Genomic DNA, 20,332 nt, shown 5'->3' with positions numbered 1-20,332 from the left:
AGGCCTAAACCAGCCTCTGGGTTCCTGACTCCATTAAGGGCCCTACCACTGATATTACTAATATTTTGGGGTTTCTCCTGATTCCGGGGTATGCGATGGGATTTAGCGATACTTACCTGGATCTCATCTCCACTTGTTTCATCCCCACTTAGAATATCCTCTACGTCTTCCCCAATCTCTATTTCCAGTCCCTGTAGTGTGGAACACCCAGCACCCCCCCCCGCTCCTTCCACTATCACCTCCCCCTCCCCCGTCTCATCAATGGTCTCCAGCGTCCCGCACATCGTATTCCCCCCAGGGTTCTCTCCTTCTACACTTTCCTCCACCATTATTCTGAGGTCCTCTAGCTCATTTATGGGGATCGAGTCTCTAGCAAATTTTCTCGTTTTTTTATTTACTATTTCTTTTTCTAAAGTCTCCAGTCTGCTCCTTATACTCACTTCCATATTTCGATATTCCTTCATAGATTTAAATGGTGTTAACACCTGCTGTATGTCTTTAATTTCTATTCCCAAATTTTTTGTTTGTGCTTTCCTCGCATCCATCACAAATTGGACTGTTTCCATGGAAAATACATGAAACATGTACTCCCATTTAGCCAGTGTATCCTCATCTGCCAAATCTTCCGATAAAGTTTTAGTCACTGCCAGGCCCACCGGGGCTATTTCCCACTCCAAATATTTCTCTAAAGATGCCACCTCCCAAACGTTCTTTGTTTCTTTTACTAGTGTTGGGCGAACAGTGTTCGCCACTGTTCGGGTTCTGCAGAACATCACCCTGTTCGGGTGATGTTCGAGTTCGGCCGAACACCTGACGGTGCTCGGCCAAACCGTTCGGCCATATGGCCGAACTAAGAGCGCATGGCCGAACGTTCCCCGAACGTTCGGCTAGCGCTGTGATTGGCCGAACGGGTCACGTGGTTCGGACCCGAACGCGCTCTGATTGGCCGAACTGTCACGTGGTTCGGGTAAATAAATACCCGAACCACGTCATATCTCCGCCATTTGTCTGTGGGTTTAGCTTTGGGTAGGCAGGCAGGGTAGTTCGCGCTCCAGCCACGCTAGCCAGGGTCCCCCCCAGTCATTGTGTGTCGCTGCTGGGAATAGTAGTACACCGCTCGCTCAGCATTCTGTTTACTGCCACTCTGTGTACCTCGCTCAGCCACACTATATAGCATTCTGTTTACTGCCACTCTGTGTCTGCTGGGAATAGTAGTACACCGCTTGCTCAGCCACACTATATAGCATTCTGTTTACTGCCACTCTGTGTACCTCGCTCAGCCACACTATATAGCATTCTGTTTACTGCCACTCTGTGTCTGCTGGGAATAGTGGTACACCGCTCGCTCAGCCACACTATATAGCATTCTGTTCACTGTTCTGTGTCTGCTTGGAATAGTGGTACACCGCTCGTTCAGCCACACTATATAGCATTCTGTGTACTGTTCTGTGTCTGCTGGGAACAGTAGTACACCGCTCGTTCAGCCACACTATATAGCATTCTGTGTACTGTTCTGTGTCTGCTGGGAACAGTAGTACACCGCTCGCTCAGCCACACTATATAGCATTCTGTTCACTGTTCTGTGTCTGCTGGGAATAGTGGTACACCGCTCGCTCAGCCACACTATATAGCATTCTGTTCACTGTTCTGTGTCTGCTGGGAATAGTGGTACACCGCTCGCTCAGCCACACTATATAGCATTCTGTTCACTGTTCTGTGTCTGCTGGGAATAGTGGTACACCGCTCGCTCAGCCACACTATATAGCATTCTGTTTACTGTTCTGTGTCTGCTGGGAATAGTGGTACACCGCTCGCTCAGCCACACTATATAGCATTCTGTTCACTGTTCTGTGTCTGCTGGGAATAGTGGTACACCGCTCGCTCAGCCACACTATATAGCATTCTGTTCACTGTTCTGTGTCTGCTGGGAATAGTGGTACACCGCTCGCTCAGCCACACTATATAGCATTCTGTTCACTGTTCTGTGTCTGCTGGGAACAGTAGTACACCGCTCGTTCAGCCACACTATATAGCATTCTGTGTACTGTTCTGTGTCTGCTGGGAACAGTAGTACACCGCTCGTTCAGCCACACTATATAGCATTCTGTGTACTGTTCTGTGTCTGCTGGGAACAGTAGTACACCGCTCGTTCAGCCACACTATATAGCATTCTGTTCACTGTTCTGTGTCTGCTGGGAATAGTGGTACACCGCTCGCTCAGCCACACTATATAGCATTCTGTTCACTGTTCTGTGTCTGCTGGGAACAGTAGTACACCGCTCGTTCAGCCACACTATATAGCATTCTGTGTACTGTTCTGTGTCTGCTGGGAACAGTAGTACACCGCTCGTTCAGCCACACTATATAGCATTCTGTGTACTGTTCTGTGTCTGCTGGGAACAGTAGTACACCGCTCGTTCAGCCACACTATATAGCATTCTGTGTACTGTTCTGTGTCTGCTGGGAACAGTAGTACACCGCTCGTTCAGCCACACTATATAGCATTCTGTGTACTGTTCTGTGTCTGCTGGGAACAGTAGTACACCGCTCGTTCAGCCACACTATATAGCATTCTGTGTACTGTTCTGTGTCTGCTGGGAATAGTGGTACACCGCTCGCTCAGCCACACTATATAGCATTCTGTTCACTGTTCTGTGTCTGCTGGGAATAGTGGTACACCGCTCGCTCAGCCACACTATATAGCATTCTGTTCACTGTTCTGTGTCTGCTGGGAATAGTGGTACACCGCTCGCTCAGCCACACTATATAGCATTCTGTTCACTGTTCTGTGTCTGCTGGGAACAGTAGTACACCGCTCGTTCAGCCACACTATATAGCATTCTGTGTACTGTTCTGTGTCTGCTGGGAACAGTAGTACACCGCTCGTTCAGCCACACTATATAGCATTCTGTGTACTGTTCTGTGTCTGCTGGGAACAGTAGTACACCGCTCGTTCAGCCACACTATATAGCATTCTGTTCACTGTTCTGTGTCTGCTGGGAATAGTGGTACACCGCTCGCTCAGCCACACTATATAGCATTCTGTTCACTGTTCTGTGTCTGCTGGGAATAGTGGTACACCGCTCGCTCAGCCACACTATATAGCATTCTGTTCACTGTTCTGTGTCTGCTGGGAACAGTAGTACACCGCTCGTTCAGCCACACTATATAGCATTCTGTGTACTGTTCTGTGTCTGCTGGGAACAGTAGTACACCGCTCGTTCAGCCACACTATATAGCATTCTGTGTACTGTTCTGTGTCTGCTGGGAACAGTAGTACACCGCTCGTTCAGCCACACTATATAGCATTCTGTTCACTGTTCTGTGTCTGCTGGGAATAGTGGTACACCGCTCGCTCAGCCACACTATATAGCATTCTGTTCACTGTTCTGTGTCTGCTGGGAACAGTAGTACACCGCTCGTTCAGCCACACTATATAGCATTCTGTGTACTGTTCTGTGTCTGCTGGGAATAGTGGTACACCGCTCGCTCAGCCACACTATATAGCATTCTGTTCACTGTTCTGTGTCTGCTGGGAATAGTGGTACACCGCTCGCTCAGCCACACTATATAGCATTCTGTTCACTGTTCTGTGTCTGCTGGGAATAGTGGTACACCGCTCGCTCAGCCACACTATATAGCATTCTGTTCACTGTTCTGTGTCTGCTGGGAACAGTAGTACACCGCTCGTTCAGCCACACTATATAGCATTCTGTGTACTGTTCTGTGTCTGCTGGGAACAGTAGTACACCGCTCGTTCAGCCACACTATATAGCATTCTGTGTACTGTTCTGTGTCTGCTGGGAACAGTAGTACACCGCTCGTTCAGCCACACTATATAGCATTCTGTTCACTGTTCTGTGTCTGCTGGGAATAGTGGTACACCGCTCGCTCAGCCACACTATATAGCATTCTGTTCACTGTTCTGTGTCTGCTGGGAATAGTGGTACACCGCTCGCTCAGCCACACTATATAGCATTCTGTTCACTGTTCTGTGTCTGCTGGGAACAGTAGTACACCGCTCGTTCAGCCACACTATATAGCATTCTGTGTACTGTTCTGTGTCTGCTGGGAACAGTAGTACACCGCTCGTTCAGCCACACTATATAGCATTCTGTGTACTGTTCTGTGTCTGCTGGGAACAGTAGTACACCGCTCGTTCAGCCACACTATATAGCATTCTGTTCACTGTTCTGTGTCTGCTGGGAATAGTGGTACACCGCTCGCTCAGCCACACTATATAGCATTCTGTTCACTGTTCTGTGTCTGCTGGGAACAGTAGTACACCGCTCGTTCAGCCACACTATATAGCATTCTGTGTACTGTTCTGTGTCTGCTGGGAATAGTGGTACACCGCTCACCCGTCACTGTATAGCATTGTGCTCTGTGTCGCTGCTGGGAATAGTGGTACTGTATAGCATTTCTGTACTGCCACTGTACTGCTGCCAGTCAGCGTGTACTGTAAGGATAAGTGAAATGAGGAAGAAATCCGGTGAAAGAGGGAGGGGCAAGGGAAGAGGTGTTTCCCCTGACGGTTCACGTACAGGCCACAGGGGAGCACCCAAGAAAACCCACTCAATACCGCCCATGTTGTCCAGGACAACAACCCTCACAAATCCAAAAGAACAGGACCAGATAATTACTTGGATGACCTCTCAAGCGTCCAGCAGTGGGTTAAGCAGCACCAGCACATCACGCACGAGGTCCGAGTCCTCAGCCAGTTACAAGGAGCCAGTGGGCACAAAGCTGACACAACCGGCAGCGACACCACGCACACAACTGCCAGATAACCAGTCCGATGAATTACCTCAGGACACAATGGGGTATTCGCAGGAGCTATTCCCAGCCCAACAAACTTCCACCTTTCAAAGGTCAATGGAGGAACAGCCAGAAATGTTGTGCCTGGATTCACAACCGTTAACTGTGGGAAATGCACCGCGCACTGAAATACGAGGCGAGTCCGAAGAGGACTCGGAAACCCAAATCCCAGAGCAATTTGGGCAGGAGGGGTTGCAATTGCAGGAGGTCGGCCGACAAGATCTGGAAGACGACGTTGGAGTGTGCTGCGCAGAGGTTGTTGTGGGGAGCTCTACTCCACGGCGGTGGCCCACAATGACATATGACGAGTTTGAGGAGATGGAAGAGGAGGGTATGGACAATGTGGACAGAGACCCAGATTTTGTTTGTGAACGAGAACATCGCCGTCGTAGCAGCAGCACAGATGAGTCTGTTGAAGAACACACTGCTGCACGAGTTCGCCTTGTGCCACAAGGTAGGCGGCGCGCAATTTCAGGCACCACAAGCGTGGAAGTTCAAGTGAGAGGCAAAAGAGGAGCAAACAGAAATCGCCAGCAAGGAGGCAGGTGCTCCAAAGTCTGGGCTTTCTTTGAAGACTGCACTGAGGATGTTACCATGGCGATTTGCAAGGTGTGCAAGACCCGCCTGAGCAGGGGGAAAAATATTAACAACCTCTCCACCACCAGCATGAGCCGTCACCAGTGGTGCTCAAATACCCCTTTTAAAAATTCGAATTTGGTCGAATTCGAATAGTAAATTATTCGAGGTCAGTCGAATATTCGAGTCGAATATTTTTTACTATTCGATTCGACCTCGGACTTCGAGCTCACTATTCGAGTCGGTATTCGAGCTCACTATTCGAGCTGACTATTCGAATTGGCCCAAAATAGCTTCCAACACTTGTTTTGAGGGTGAATGATGCAAGAAACATCTTTTTTTCCAAGTAACAACAGCAAGTGATTATGTGGGGATGTTCCTTTAAAAAAAAATGTGGAAAGAGAAGTTGTGTCCTTAATTTGGTTCAGTAGTGTAGTGTTACTGTATATACTTGTTCTTCTTCTTCTTTATCTTTCTTAATCTTCTTCTAGATCTTCTTCTTCTTCTTCTTCTTCTTCTTCATCATCTTCTTCTTCTTCTTCATCTTCATCTTCTTCATCTTCTTCTTCATCTTCTTCTTCTTCTTCTTCATCTTCTTCTTCTTCTTCATCTTCTTCATCTTCTTCATCTTCATCTTCTTCATCTTCATCTTCTTCATCTTCATCTTCTTCTTCATCTTCTTCATCTTCTTCATCTTCTTCATCTTCTTCTTCTTCTTCTTCATCTTCTTCTTCTTCTTCTTCATCTTCTTCATCTTCTTCTTCTTCTTCTTCATCTTCTTCATCATCTTCTTCTTCTTCTTCATCTTCATCTTCTTCATCTTCTTCTTCATCTTCTTCATCTTCTTCTTCATCTTCTTCTTCTTCATCTTCTTCTTCTTCTTCATCTTCTTCATCATCTTCTTCTTCTTCTTCATCTTCATCTTCTTCATCTTCTTCTTCATCTTCTTCTTCTTCATCTTCTTCTTCTTCTTCATCTTCATCTTCTTCATCTTCATCTTCTTCTTCTTCATCTTCTTCTTCATCTTCTTCTTCATCTTCTCCTTCTCCTTCTTTTTCAATATCGTCTTCTTCTTCTTCTTCACGTATTTCTCTTTTCAAATTTTTTTTTAAAGAAATGCAGCTATTTTTGAGCGTAACAAATAGCTGGTGGGCGCACGCATGTTGGAAGCGCCATTGTATGTGCTCCCTGGCAGTGGAAACACAAAGACAGCAGGAGGTAAATTCAGCAGCAGGAGGAGGAGGATGAGTGTGTGGCAGCAGGCAGTCAATGAGGCAGGCAGCTCGCCGTGACATAATAGCCCTGGTACCTAGCGGTGATACCAGGGCTGTAAATAAACACAACAGGAGGTCCCAGACAGCGGTCGTGCAGCCCACATTGTGTCCAATACACAACTGGGACAACACAGTTTTCAACCCGGGCACCTCAGAAAAATTAAACCTTTTTTTTTTTGTTATTGGTTTTTTTTGGTTTTGGTTTTACAACCAATATAGCTATTGTTTTGACGTAATAGCTGGTGGCAGAGTGGCAGCAGAAGGTAATTCTGTGTACCCTGGCAGTGGGAAACACAGACAGACAGCAGCAGCAGGAGGAATGGAGGAGCAGTGTGAGCAGCTATTGTTGTGACGTAATAGCTGGTGGCAGAGTGGCAGCAGACGGTAATTCTGTGTACCCTGGCAGTGGGAAACACAGACAGACAGCAGCAGCAGGAGGAATGGAGGAGCAGTGTGAGTGTGGCAGCAGGTAGGCAGCGTGACATAATAGCCCTGGTACCTAGCGGTGATACCAGGGCTGTAAATAAACACAAGAGGAGGTCCCAGACAGCGGTCGTGCAGCCCACATTGTGTCCAATACACAACTGGGACAACACAGTTTTCAACCCGGGCACCTCAGAAAAATTAAACCTTTTTTTTTTTTTATTGGTTTTTTTTGGTTTTGGTTTTACAACCAATATAGCTATTGTTTTGACGTAATAGCTGGTGGCAGAGTGGCAGCAGAAGGTAATTCTGTGTACCCTGGCAGTGGGAAACACAGACAGACAGCAGCAGCAGGAGGAATGGAGGAGCAGTGTGAGCAGCTATTGTTGTGACGTAATAGCTGGTGGCAGAGTGGCAGCAGACGGTAATTCTGTGTACCCTGGCAGTGGGAAACACAGACAGACAGCAGCAGCAGGAGGAATGGAGGAGCAGTGTGAGTGTGGCAGCAGGTAGGCAGCGTGACATAATAGCCCTGGTACCTAGCGGTGATACCAGGGCTGTAAATAAACACAACAGGAGGTCCCAGACAGCGGTCGTGCAGCCCACATTGTGTCCAATACACAACTGGGACAACACAGTTTTCAACCCGGGCACCTCAGAAAAATTAAACCTTTTTTTTTTTGTTATTGGTTTTTTTTGGTTTTGGTTTTACAACCAATATAGCTATTGTTTTGACGTAATAGCTGGTGGCAGAGTGGCAGCAGAAGGTAATTCTGTGTACCCTGGCAGTGGGAAACACAGACAGACAGCAGCAGCAGGAGGAATGGAGGAGCAGTGTGAGCAGCTATTGTTGTGACGTAATAGCTGGTGGCAGAGTGGCAGCAGACGGTAATTCTGTGTACCCTGGCAGTGGGAAACACAGACAGACAGCAGCAGCAGGAGGAATGGAGGAGCAGTGTGAGTGTGGCAGCAGGTAGGCAGCGTGACATAATAGCCCTGGTACCTAGCGGTGATACCAGGGCTGTAAATAAACACAACAGGAGGTCCCAGACAGCGGTCGTGCAGCCCACATTGTGTCCAATACACAACTGGGACAACACAGTTTTCAACCCGGGCACCTCAGAAAAATTAAACCTTTTTTTTTTTTTATTGGTTTTTTTTGGTTTTGGTTTTACAACCAATATAGCTATTGTTTTGACGTAATAGCTGGTGGCAGAGTGGCAGCAGAAGGTAATTCTGTGTACCCTGGCAGTGGGAAACACAGACAGACAGCAGCAGCAGGAGGAATGGAGGAGCAGTGTGAGCAGCTATTGTTGTGACGTAATAGCTGGTGGCAGAGTGGCAGCAGACGGTAATTCTGTGTACCCTGGCAGTGGGAAACACAGACAGACAGCAGAAGGGCAGTACACAGCAGCAGCCCACTGTAGGTGTGAAATGTGTGGCTGCAGGCGACGTAATAGTCAAAGTGAACCAGGCTGGCTTAGTGAGCAGGAGCCAGGAGGTGGTAAAGGGTGGTAAGGCACATTAACGATGGTACTAAGTTCCGGCAGCCAGTTCATGTCCCCCTCTCGCCGACAACAGGGGCCAGGAACTCGCCTTCCACCCACGCCTGGTTCATCTTGAGAAACGTCAGTCTGTCCACAGACTTGTGAGACAGACGTGAGCGTTTCTCGGTGACCACGCCACCAGCTGCACTGAAGCAGCGCTCGGACAGCACGCTGGAAGGGGGGCAGGACAGCACTTCCAGGGCGTACTGCGCCAGCTCGCTCCAGATCTCCATGCGCTTGACCCAATACTCCATGGGATCAACAGGGGCATCGCTGTCAAGCCCGCTGTAGGACCCCATGTAGTCAGCCACCATGCGGGTCAGGCGCTGGCTGTGACCGGAGGAGGATGCTGCTGCATGCATCTCCTCTCTAGTCACTGCTGCCGGAGCCTCTACAGTCCTGTAGAGCTCGTGGCTGAGAGACAGCAGGTCTGTGGGGCGCTTGCTGCTGCTGGATGCAGGCACCTGCTGCTGCCTCTGTGCTGGCTGCTGGACAGTGGGGGTGGAAGGCTGGGGGAAGGCTTCCTCCAAGCGCTCAACAAGGGCCTGCTGCAAGCTCCTTATTTGTTGCGCTGGGTCTCCTCCTGCAGGCGGCAGGAACTGGCTCAACTTCCCCTTGAGGCGTGGGTCCAACATCATGCTGATCCAGATGTCCTCCCTCTGCTTCATCTGGATCACCCTGGGGTCCCTGCGCAGGCACGTCAGCATGTGCGCTGCCATTGGGAAGAGGCGGGCCACGTCTGCTGGCACATCGACGTCAGTGCTGTCCTCCTCATCCTCCTCCTCTGCTGCCTCATCCTCTCTCCACCCCCGCACCAACTCAGCTGCACTGCGCTGATCCCCCTCATCAGCAGCCAGGTCAGGGACCTCCACCAAGTCCTCCTCCTCCTCCCCCTCAGAGGTGGACTGTGCAGCTGCTTGCCGCTCCTGCTGGTCCAAGGCTGCCGCTCCCTGTGCCAGCAAAGCATCGAGTGCCCTGTTCAGCAGAGAAACCAGGGGCACCCACTCGCAGACCATAGCATGGTCCCTGCTCACCATGTTTGTGGCCTGCAGGAAGGGAGCCAGCACTAAGCACACCTGCTGCATGTGCCTCCAGTCATCATCGGGGACGATGGACGGGATGTTGCTGGTCTTGTCCCTTCTCTGAGCTGCGGAAACAGTGGCCAGGGCAAGGTAGTGGTTGACAGCGTGCTTCTGTTCAACCAGACGCTCCAACATCGCCAGGGTGGAGTTCCAGCGAGTCGGAACGTCAATGATCAGCCGATGGCGTGGCAGATCCAGCTCCTTTTGCACGTCTTCCAGGCTCGCACAGGCTGCAGCCGAGCGCCGGAAGTGACGCACAACGTTCCTTGCCGTTTCCAGCAGCTCGTCCATCCCCTGGTAGGTGCGCAGGAACTTCTGCACCACCAGGTTCAGCACGTGGGCAAGACAGGGGATGTGGGTCAGGTTTCCCCTGTCTATGGCAGCAACCAGATTGGCCCCATTGTCGGACACCACCTCTCCGACTCTGAGGCCTCTGGGGGTCAGCCAAATCCGCTCCTGCTCCTGGAGTTTGGCCAACACGTGGGCTGCCGTCAGCTTGGTCTTGCCAAGGCTGACCAAGTGCAGCAGCGCTTGGCAGTGGCGGGCCTTCACACTGCTGCTGAGGCGGGGGGTTTGGCCAGGTGTGGCGGAGGATGGCAGAGGATCGGAGGAACCCGCTGCAGTTCCCCTGACCCTGCGGGGTGGCACCACCCACTGTGTTGCTGCTGCTGCTGTGCCCGCTGCTGCTCTCCCATCCTCACCCCCTTCCACCAAGCTGACCCAGTGGACAGTGAAGGACAGGTAGCGGCCTGTCCCGAAGCGGCTGCTCCAGGAGTCCATGGTGACGTGGACCCTTTCACCAACCGCGTGCTCCAGCCCTCGCTCCACATTGGCCATCACAAAGCGGTGCAGTGCAGGAATGGCCTTGCGGGCGAAGAAGTGTCTGCTGGGGAGCTGCCAGTCTGGGGCTGCACAAGCAAGCAGCGCCCGCATGTCGCTCCCCTCCTGCACGAGCGTGTACGGCAGGAGTTGGGAGCACATGGCCCGTGCCAGCAAGCCGTTCAGCTGCCGCACGCGACGGCTGCTGGGAGGCAGAGCCCTAACCACCCCCTGGAAGGACTCGCTCAAAAGGCTCTGGCGTGCCTTTTTGCTGGCACGGGAATCAGCAGACGGAGCAGAGGAGGCCAATGAGGACTGGCTGCCAGAACAGGCCTCAGTGTCGGCGGCAGGAGTTGCAGAGGGGGGAGGAGCAGGGCGTTTCCGCACTCCTGCTGGTGCTGCTGGAGGAGCAGGAGGGCGGGTGGCTGCTGTTGCTGCTGCTGCTGCTGAAGGCTGTGCAGTGATGGGATTGGTGCCACTGCCAGCACCAGATGCCTTCAGCCTCTGGAACTCCTCATGCTGGTGGAAGTGTTTCGCAGAAAGGTGGTTGATCAGCGAGCTGGTGCTGAACTTCAAGGGGTCTGCACCTCTGCTCAACTTCCGCTGACAGTGGTTGCAAGTGGCGTACTTGCTGTACACTGTGGGCATGGTGAAAAACCGCCAGATTGGTGACAAAAACATCCCCCTACGGCATGGAAGCGCTGCTGCCTGTTTCCCTGTGGTGGTTGGGGGGGGGGGGGGGGTCTTGGGTGCGGCTGGTGGTGGTACTGGCTGATGCTGCTGCTGCTGCTGCTGAGCCTGAGACACCAGCAGGCTGTGGGACGCTGCCAATGCTTGCAATGATGCGCCTCCTTGCAAGGCCCACAACCGCATCCTCCTCCTCCTCCTCAGAGCTGCTGAGGACGACATCCTCTGGATGTGTTGGCACCCAGTCTCTGTCTGTCACCGGGTCATCATCATCATGCCCCTCCTGAAACATGTCCTGCTCTGATGATGACCCCCCAAACTCCTCTGCTGATGCATGGATGGGACGCTTGACTGTCGCCACAGTCTTGCTGTCCAATCCCTCCTCCCCCAAAGTGCCCATCAGCATCTCCTCCTCCAAATCGCCAACAACAGCATTCAATTGACTCATCATGCCTGGGGTCAAAAGAGTGCTGAATGAGAGGTCGGCGACTGACGGTGAACTGGCCTCCTCCCCAGACCCTGCTGGGCGGCTGCTGCGAACAGGGGTGGTGGTGGTGGTGGTGGTGAGGGTGGAGGCCTCGGATGCAGAGCTGATGGCGGGCTGCTCATCCTCCGTCATGAGTTGCACCACAGTGTCTGCATCCTTTTCCTCAATGGGACGTTTCCGACCCGGCTGGAGGAAAATGGGAGCAGGTGCTACACGCTGCTGCTGCTGTGTCTCTGCAGCGTGAGTTGCAGATGCTCCTCCTGGGCGGCGCCCAAGGCGTCCACGGCCAGTGGCTATGGGAGGAATGTTAGCCACTGACGCTGCTGCTGCTGCTGCGGAACTGTGCATGGTGGCGCGCCCGCGGCCGCGGCTTGCCACAATGCTGCTCCCTCTCTTCCTGATTCCCTTGCTGCCCTTCCCCTTGCCCAAACCGCGCTGGCTGCCACTTCCAGACATCTTCAATGTTTTGGGCGTATAGACAAAAGTTTTGTAAAAGGGCGGGTGAAAAGTGGGGTACTTTAATGGAGTGGGTTGGTTGGTGAGGTGACTGAGTGAGTGTCCCCTAGTACAGTAAGTAAGTATTAACAGTCAGGAAGTACAACTAGCAGTTACAATAATCAGTAGTAGTAATCACAAGTAAATTTAGTGTGTGTACACTCAGACAGTGAGTGCACGCACGCAGGAGCTAGTAGCCTATGGACACAGTGACTGAGTGTCCTAGACTCCTAGTACGGTAAGAGTAAGTAAGTAGTAACAGTAAGTAGAACTAACTAATAACAATAATCAATCAGCGATCAGAAGGAAATGGAGTGTGGGTGGTGTGTGTACACTCAGACAGTGAGTGCACGCACGCAGGAGCTAGTAGCCTATGGACACAGTGACTGAGTGTCCTAGACTCCTAGTACAGTAAGTAGTAACAGTAAGTAGTAGAACTAACTAATAACAATAATCAATCAGCGATCAGAAGGAAATGGAGTGTGGGTGGTGTGTGTACACTCAGACAGTGAGTGCACGCACGCAGGAGCTAGTAGCCTATGGACACAGTGACTGAGTGTCCTAGACTCCTAGTACAGTAAGTAGTAACAGTAAGTAGTAGAACTAACTAATAACAATAATCAATCAGCGATCAGAAGGAAATGGAGTGTGGGTGGTGTGTGTACACTCAGACAGTGAGTGCACGCACGCAGGAGCTAGTAGCCTATGGACACAGTGACTGGGTGTCCTAGACTCCTAGTACAGTAAGAGTAAGTAAGTAGTAACAGTAAGTAGTAGAACTAACTAATAACAATAATCAATCAGCGATCAGAAGGAAATGGAGTGTGGGTGGTGTGTGTACACTCAGACAGTGAGTGCACGCACGCAGGAGCTAGTAGCCTATGGACACAGTGACTGAGTGTCCTAGACTCCTAGTACAGTAAGTAGTAACAGTAAGTAGTAGAACTAACTAATAACAATAATCAATCAGCGATCAGAAGGAAATGGAGTGTGGGTGGTGTGTGTACACTCAGACAGTGAGTGCACGCACGCAGGAGCTAGTAGCCTATGGACACAGTGACTGAGTGTCCTAGACTCCTAGTACAGTAAGAGTAAGTAAGTAGTAACAGTAAGTAGAACTAACTAATAACAATAATCAATCAGCGATCAGAAGGAAATGGAGTGTGGGTGGTGTGTGTACACTCAGACAGTGAGTGCACGCACGCAGGAGCTAGTAGCCTATGGACACAGTGACTGGGTGTCCTAGACTCCTAGTACAGTAAGAGTAAGTAAGTAGTAACAGTAAGTAGTAGAACTAACTAATAACAATAATCAATCAGCGATCAGAAGGAAATGGAGTGTGGGTGGTGTGTGTACACTCAGACAGTGAGTGCACGCACGCAGGAGCTAGTAGCCTATGGACACAGTGACTGAGTGTCCTAGACTCCTAGTACAGTAAGTAGTAACAGTAAGTAGTAGAACTAACTAATAACAATAATCAATCAGCTATCAGAAGGAAATGGAGTGTGGGTGGTGTGTGTACACTCAGACAGTGAGTGCACGCACGCAGGAGCTAGTAGCCTATGGACACAGTGACTGAGTGTCCTAGACTCCTAGTACAGTAAGAGTAAGTAAGTAGTAACAGTAAGTAGAACTAACTAATAACAATAATCAATCAGCGATCAGAAGGAAATGGAGTGTGGGTGTGTGTACACTCAGACAGTGAGTGCACGCACGCAGGAGCTAGTAGCCTATGAACACAGTGACTGAGTGTCCTAGACTCCTAGTACAGTAAGAGTAAGTAGTAACAGTAAGTAGAACTAACTAATTACAATAATCAATCAGCGATCAGAAGGAAATAGAGTGTGTGTTGTGTGTGTACACTCAGACAGTGAGTGCGCACACGCAGGAGCTAGTAGCCTATATGAACAGTGACAGTGAGTGTCCCTACGGGTACAGTAAGAGTAAGTAGTAAGTAAGTACAACTAACAATAATCTATCAGTAATCAGAAGGAAATAGAGTGTGTGTACACACAGACGGTGAGTGAGTGCACACACGCAGGAGCTAGCTAGTAGCCTATAAACAGTGACAGTCAGTGAGTGTCCTACTCCTAGTACAGTATAACTACAATACTATTAGTAAAGGACAGCAGAAATACTGGTATAGATGATGAGAGAAATAAACAGAGGACAGCTGCCCACAGAGGCAAGGCCCCCCTGAGGCCTAAACCTGTAAGCTTGCAGCAGCTGCCTGTCTCTAATGTAACACACAAGCTACTAACTAAAATACAATGTCTATCTAAATAACAACAATACAGGTGTATATGGCAGGTGTAGGTGAGCAAAAACGCTAGGTAAATGAACACAATAGAGCACTTGCTAAGCCAAAGCACAAAGGAGCAGATCTCTCTCTGTACAAGTCTCAGGCAAGCATGGAAAACCCGAACATGGCGGCCGCTATTTATAGGGTAGGGGCTGGCCAGGGTCCCCCTCTGTGATTGGCTGCCGTCAGAGGGCCTGGGAGCCCTCTGATTGGCTCTAAGCACATCAATCTGGGCTATGACGCTATTCGAGCTCGGTACCGAGCTCGAATAGCGCCGGTTTGCTCGAATAGCTCGAATAGTGAATGGGCTATTCGAGTGTTCTCGAATAGCCCATTCGAATAGCTCCAGCTATTCGGAGCTCGAATACCGAGCTCGAATAGCTGAAAAAGAGCTCGAATATTCGAGCTACTCGAATATTCGAGCTCTGCTGAGCACCACTAGCCGTCACATGCTATCCAAACATCCCACTCTTTGGGCAAACGCGTCAGGACAGGGTACCAGAAACAACACTGCCTCCCTTGGGTTCACCAGACCCGCCTCAGCAGCAGCAGTAGCCCAGCCATTGCGTGGTTCACAACATTCACAAACATCAGACGACGCTGACACTGTCACTTTCCGGAGTAGTGCTCTTGAGGTCTCCCAGTGTTCATCAAACACAACAACCAACAGCCCTTCCGTGTGCAGCGCTACGGTTCAGTTGTCTGTGTCGGAGATGTTTGAGCGCAAGAGGAAATTGCCAGCAAATGACCCCCGGGCCGTGGCAGTAACAGCCAGCATAGCCAAGCTTCTGGCCTGCGAAATGCTGCCATATCGATTGGTGGAGACAAACAGCTTCAAGGGCATGATGTCAGTGGCCATCCCACGTTACGTGGTTCCCAGCCGCTACCACTTTGCACGCTCTGCAGTGCCTGAGTTGCATGAGCACGTGGTCAGCAAAATAACCCGAAGCTTGAAGAATGCCGTTGCCTGCAAGGTTCACCTCACCACTGACACCTGGACGAGTGCGTTCGGCCAGGGTCGATACATCTCCCTTACCGCGCACTGGGTGAACCTTGTGGAGCCTGGCAGCGATTCCTCACCTGCTACGGCACGGGTGTTGCCCACGCCACAAACAGCTGCACCGCCGTCCCTCCCACTGGATAACAGCAGCACCTACCTCTCTGACTCCTTCTCCTCCAACGCATCTCAAAGCTGTACCTCATCCGGAAACGCTAACCCAGCAGCAGTAGGATCGTGGAAGCAGTGCAGCACAGCTGTTGGCATGCGTCAACAAGCGTTGCTGAAGCTAATCTGCCTTGGGGATAAGCAGCACACAGGGGAGGAAATTTGGAGGGGAATAAAGGAACAGACGGATTTGTGGCTGGCACCGCTGGACCTGAAACCGGGCATGGTTGTGTGTGATAATGGGAGTAATCTCATTCGCGCTTTAAGGTTGGCTAAGCTGACACACATCCCTTGCCTGGCGCACGTGATGAACCTAGTAGTTCAGCGGTTCCTGAGGACATACCCAGGCGTGCCCGATCTGCTGTTGAAGGTGCGTCGAGTGTCCAAACATTGTAGAAATTCCAGTACTGCTTCGGGGGCACTCGCCAAGATGCAGGAGCGCTTCAATCTCCCCCACCATCGCTTGCTGTGTGATGTCCCTACGCGCTGGAATTCTACGCTGCACATGCTAGCCCGCTTTTGCGAGCAGAAGAGTGCAGTGGTCCAGTACATGACGGCGCAGTACCGAGGCGCATCCGGCCAGCTGCCAAGCTTCTGTGGATCCGATTGGGCCAACATGTTGGACCTCTGCCAAGTCCTCCAAAATTTTGAGCAATCCACGTTGCTTGTGAGCAGTGACAACTCTTCAGTCAGCATTACCATACCACTGCTGTGTTTACTGAAGAGGTCGATGTTAAAAATCAAGGAAACAGCTGTCATGATGCAACTGGGGGAATCTGAAGGAGAAAACGATCAGCGTGATGGTACCAACATCAGGCCATCCGCCTCAGGGAACGCTGGCCCCAGCAGCTATGACGAAGAAGAGGAGGAGGAACAGCTGGAGTTGGAGCAGGAATTTCATGCCACCACTGACGAGGGCCAGAGCGGTGCACGTTGGACTTCCACAATTCAACGCGAATGGTCAGCAGAAGCAGACCAGGAGGAAGGTGACGACTATGATGCATCACAACAACTATCACAACGCTCACAAGAGGATGATGAGGATTCTGGTAGGACTCTGGCACACATGGCTCAATTCATGCTAGACTGCATTGAACGTGACCCACGCATTGTGCGCATTCTGGACAACACCAATTACTGGGTTTATACCCTTCTGGATCCACGGTACAAACACAATGTTCCAAAACTGCTTGAAGAAAGAGTCAGACAGGTCAAAATGGAAGAATACCAGCAGGCCCTTGTGGAGACTTTAGAGAGGAGATTGACATCCTCCCCCTCCTCTAGCCAGTTGTACGCAGACAGACTGACTTCCGCAAACCCAGGACGACCAGGAGGGCAGCAAACAACGCAAGCCGCAGCTAGTACCCAAAAGGGAATGGTATCGGCAGTGTCCTTGGAGTGGGAAAATTTTCTGACACCCATGCAGCCGCAGCCCACTGAACAGCAAGCGTGCAGATCCACCTCCAACACCGATCGCCTGGAGAAGATGGTCAAGGACTACATGTCAGATGGCGTAGCTGTGTCGAACCATCCATCTGCACCCTTCAACTATTGGGTATCGAAGCTAGACACCTGGCACGAACTGGCAATGTACGCAATAGAGGTGCTGGCTTGCCCGGCAGCCAGCGTTATGTCGGAACGCTGTTTCAGTGCTGCCGGAGGCATCGTCACAGATCGGCGTATCCGCCTCTCTACAGACAATGCAGACCGTCTGACTCAAATTAAAATGAATCAATCCTGGATTGGAAATGACTACGCAACACTCCAGGACCCCAACCAAGTAACATGACCAATGAACATCTGGGATGGTGTTGCGTTTCCGGGCCCTGTTTATTGAACCTCTCATCTGTATTACATTTATGACTGCATGGCGGCAAAAAGCATTGCTGCTATATCCGCACGCTTTTTGTCCACATGCAAGGCCTGGGTTGTTGTGTCTCACAAAGCGTGGCCTTCTCCTCCTGCGCCTGCTCCTGTTCCATCACGTCTGCTGCTGCTGGGTTAGCGTTGCCGCGTGGTCCCTGTTTATTGAACCACTTATCTTTATTACATTTATGACTGCATGGCGGTACAAAGCATGCTATCCGCACGCTTCTTGCCCTCATGCAAGGCCTGGGTTGTTGTGTCTCACAAAGCGTGGCCTTCTCCTCCTGCGCCTCCTCCTGTTCCATCACGTCTGCTGCTGCTGGGTTAGCGTTGCCGCGTGGTCCCTGTTTATTGAACCACTTATCTTTATTACATTTATGACTGCATGGCCGTACAAAGCCTGCTATCCGCACGCTTCTTGCCCTCATGCAAGGCCTGGGTTGTTGTGTCTCACAAAGCGTGGCCTTCTCCTCCTGCGCCTGCTCCTGTTCCATCACGTCTGCTGCTGCTGGGTTAGCGTTGCCGCGTGGTCCCTGTTTATTGAACCACTTATCTTTATTACATTTATGACTGCATGGCGGTACAAAGCCTGCTATCCGCACGCTTCTTGCCCTCATGCAAGGCCGGGGTTGTTGTGTCTCACAAAGCGTGGCCTTCTTCTCCTCCTGCGCCACCCTCCTCCTGTTCCATCACGTGTGCTGCTGCTGGGTTAGCGTTACCGGTCCCTTTTCCTGGAACCTCTTATATGTATTACATTTATGACTGCATGCCGACAAAAAACATGTTACCTGTGCAAAGAAAACAGACATTTCCCGCATTTAAAAGACAGTTTTCCCTTTGAAACTTTAAAATCGATTTTCTCAAAAACTATAAGCTCTTTTTGCTAATTTTTTTTTCCTCTTGTACCCACTCCCAAGGTGCACATACCCTGCAAATTTGGGGTATGTAGCATGTAAGGAGGCTTTACAAACCACAAAAGTTCGGGTCCCCATTGACTTCCATTATGTTCGGAGTTCGGGTCGAACACCCGAACATCGCGGCCATGTTCGGCCTGTTCGGCCCGAACCCGAACATCTAGATGTTCGCCCAACACTATCTTTTACAAGTAATTTTTCTAGTTCCTTCAATTGCTCAATAACACCACTACTGCTAATCTCATCCTTTATATCCATTCCACCAAAGAAGTTCCTAATCCGACTCCCCTGATGGGATCTGTAGTCCCACAAGTTTCCACCTGCTGCCATGGTTAGAGGGATAATGCGAATATATCAATATATGTATACAAGCCCAGCGCAAGGGTGGACCAAATCACAGTAGTAAACCACTGCTCAGCTGCGTGTTATAAAAGGGGCTCCCTCAACCCCTCCAAATCAAATAGCACAATTTTAGATACAAATAACACGCGCTAGGGAGTCTCCAAAAGACATTTATTAGTGATGATCTAAAATACACACTTCAGACGCGGGTCTGCTGCCTAAACATTCAATATGCCACTCATTCCTCACGCATTCAGAAGGGCCCTTCTAAAAATGACACAGAAAATAAAAGGAAAAAATGTAAAAAAGAAAAATAAGAAATATATAAAAGATATAAAATATATCGGGCAATACAGGAGATAATGAGTTATTGCTCTCCTTATAGAAGCATATGTATCCTTTCAGCTGTATTTGAGTGACGCTAATGTCAGTTTCCTTATAAAAAATAGATTTCCATCCAACACTCCGCACAGGTAATATATAGTCCAGTATACAGTTCCTTGTCGGAATGTTAATACACGCACTGCGTGTGTCAAAATACTAATGCTGGGGCAGATTGTACAAAACTCACGTATTCCCCCATGTGTGTCCTCACACCTCTTAAGGTCCGGATGATGTTCCTCCGTTCTGCTTACACAGTCCAATGGCGGTGGCGGTAGCTCCAAGTTCCGGCTTCTTGCCACACATCAACCTCTCATCGGCGGGTTCGTTCAGAGCGCGTCACTTCCGCCAATAGATACAGCGGGTCGCTTACTCAGTACTTCCGCCAGGTCCGGCTTCGCTGGGCTTAGCTTACAGATGGTGACGTCACCTTAAGGTCTCTGAACTTTTGCACTCAGGCGGCAGCTGCGCGCAAGCTGCCTACCTAGTTCAGACCTTGTGCCCACAGTAGTCCAGCAATAAAGTGTTGCCCACAGACAGCAACAATAACTCTGCACCTCTACGCGTTTCAGCCACTAAAACGGTGGCCTTCCTCAGGAGGGTTTCCAGCTTATGAAGCCATCCGCCATCTTCATTCATATATATCTTACAGAGATCCGCCCCTCCCTATGTCATTGGGGGCAAAGTTCATCCTTATCAATTTCATTTGTTTGAAACCGAGAAGCACACATGAGAGGTCCCCCTAGTATTTTTATGTAAAGAGCGTACTACAATAAAAAACTCTAGTAGTGACCCGTTAGTAACCTGTTATCATCCTGTTTCAAAAAATAAATAAATATAAATAAAAAATAATAAATAAATAAAATAAGAATGTGAATAGAAGCACACCATACTTATTCATTCACATAATTCCAATGTATTCATAATCCCTTAGCACCTCCCATAAATCAAATATCAATATTTTCCAGTTTAAATAATCAACCTTCCCCCACTCTCTATATGGTGCAGCACTCCCCTATCCAGGTAGGATAATGGAAATTGAGGCACTGGATATGGTGAAATATAAGATTAGAGATTTTATCACTTGCACTACAGTGGGGGTGATTTATTGCATCCAGTGTCCCTGCCATAAGAGGTACATTGGGAGAACCAAG

The sequence above is a fragment of the Hyperolius riggenbachi genome, chromosome 1, assembly GCF_040937935.1.
Source record: "Hyperolius riggenbachi isolate aHypRig1 chromosome 1, aHypRig1.pri, whole genome shotgun sequence".
NCBI classification, from domain to species: Eukaryota; Metazoa; Chordata; class Amphibia; order Anura; family Hyperoliidae; genus Hyperolius; species Hyperolius riggenbachi.
This window is presented reverse-complemented; position numbering follows the sequence as displayed.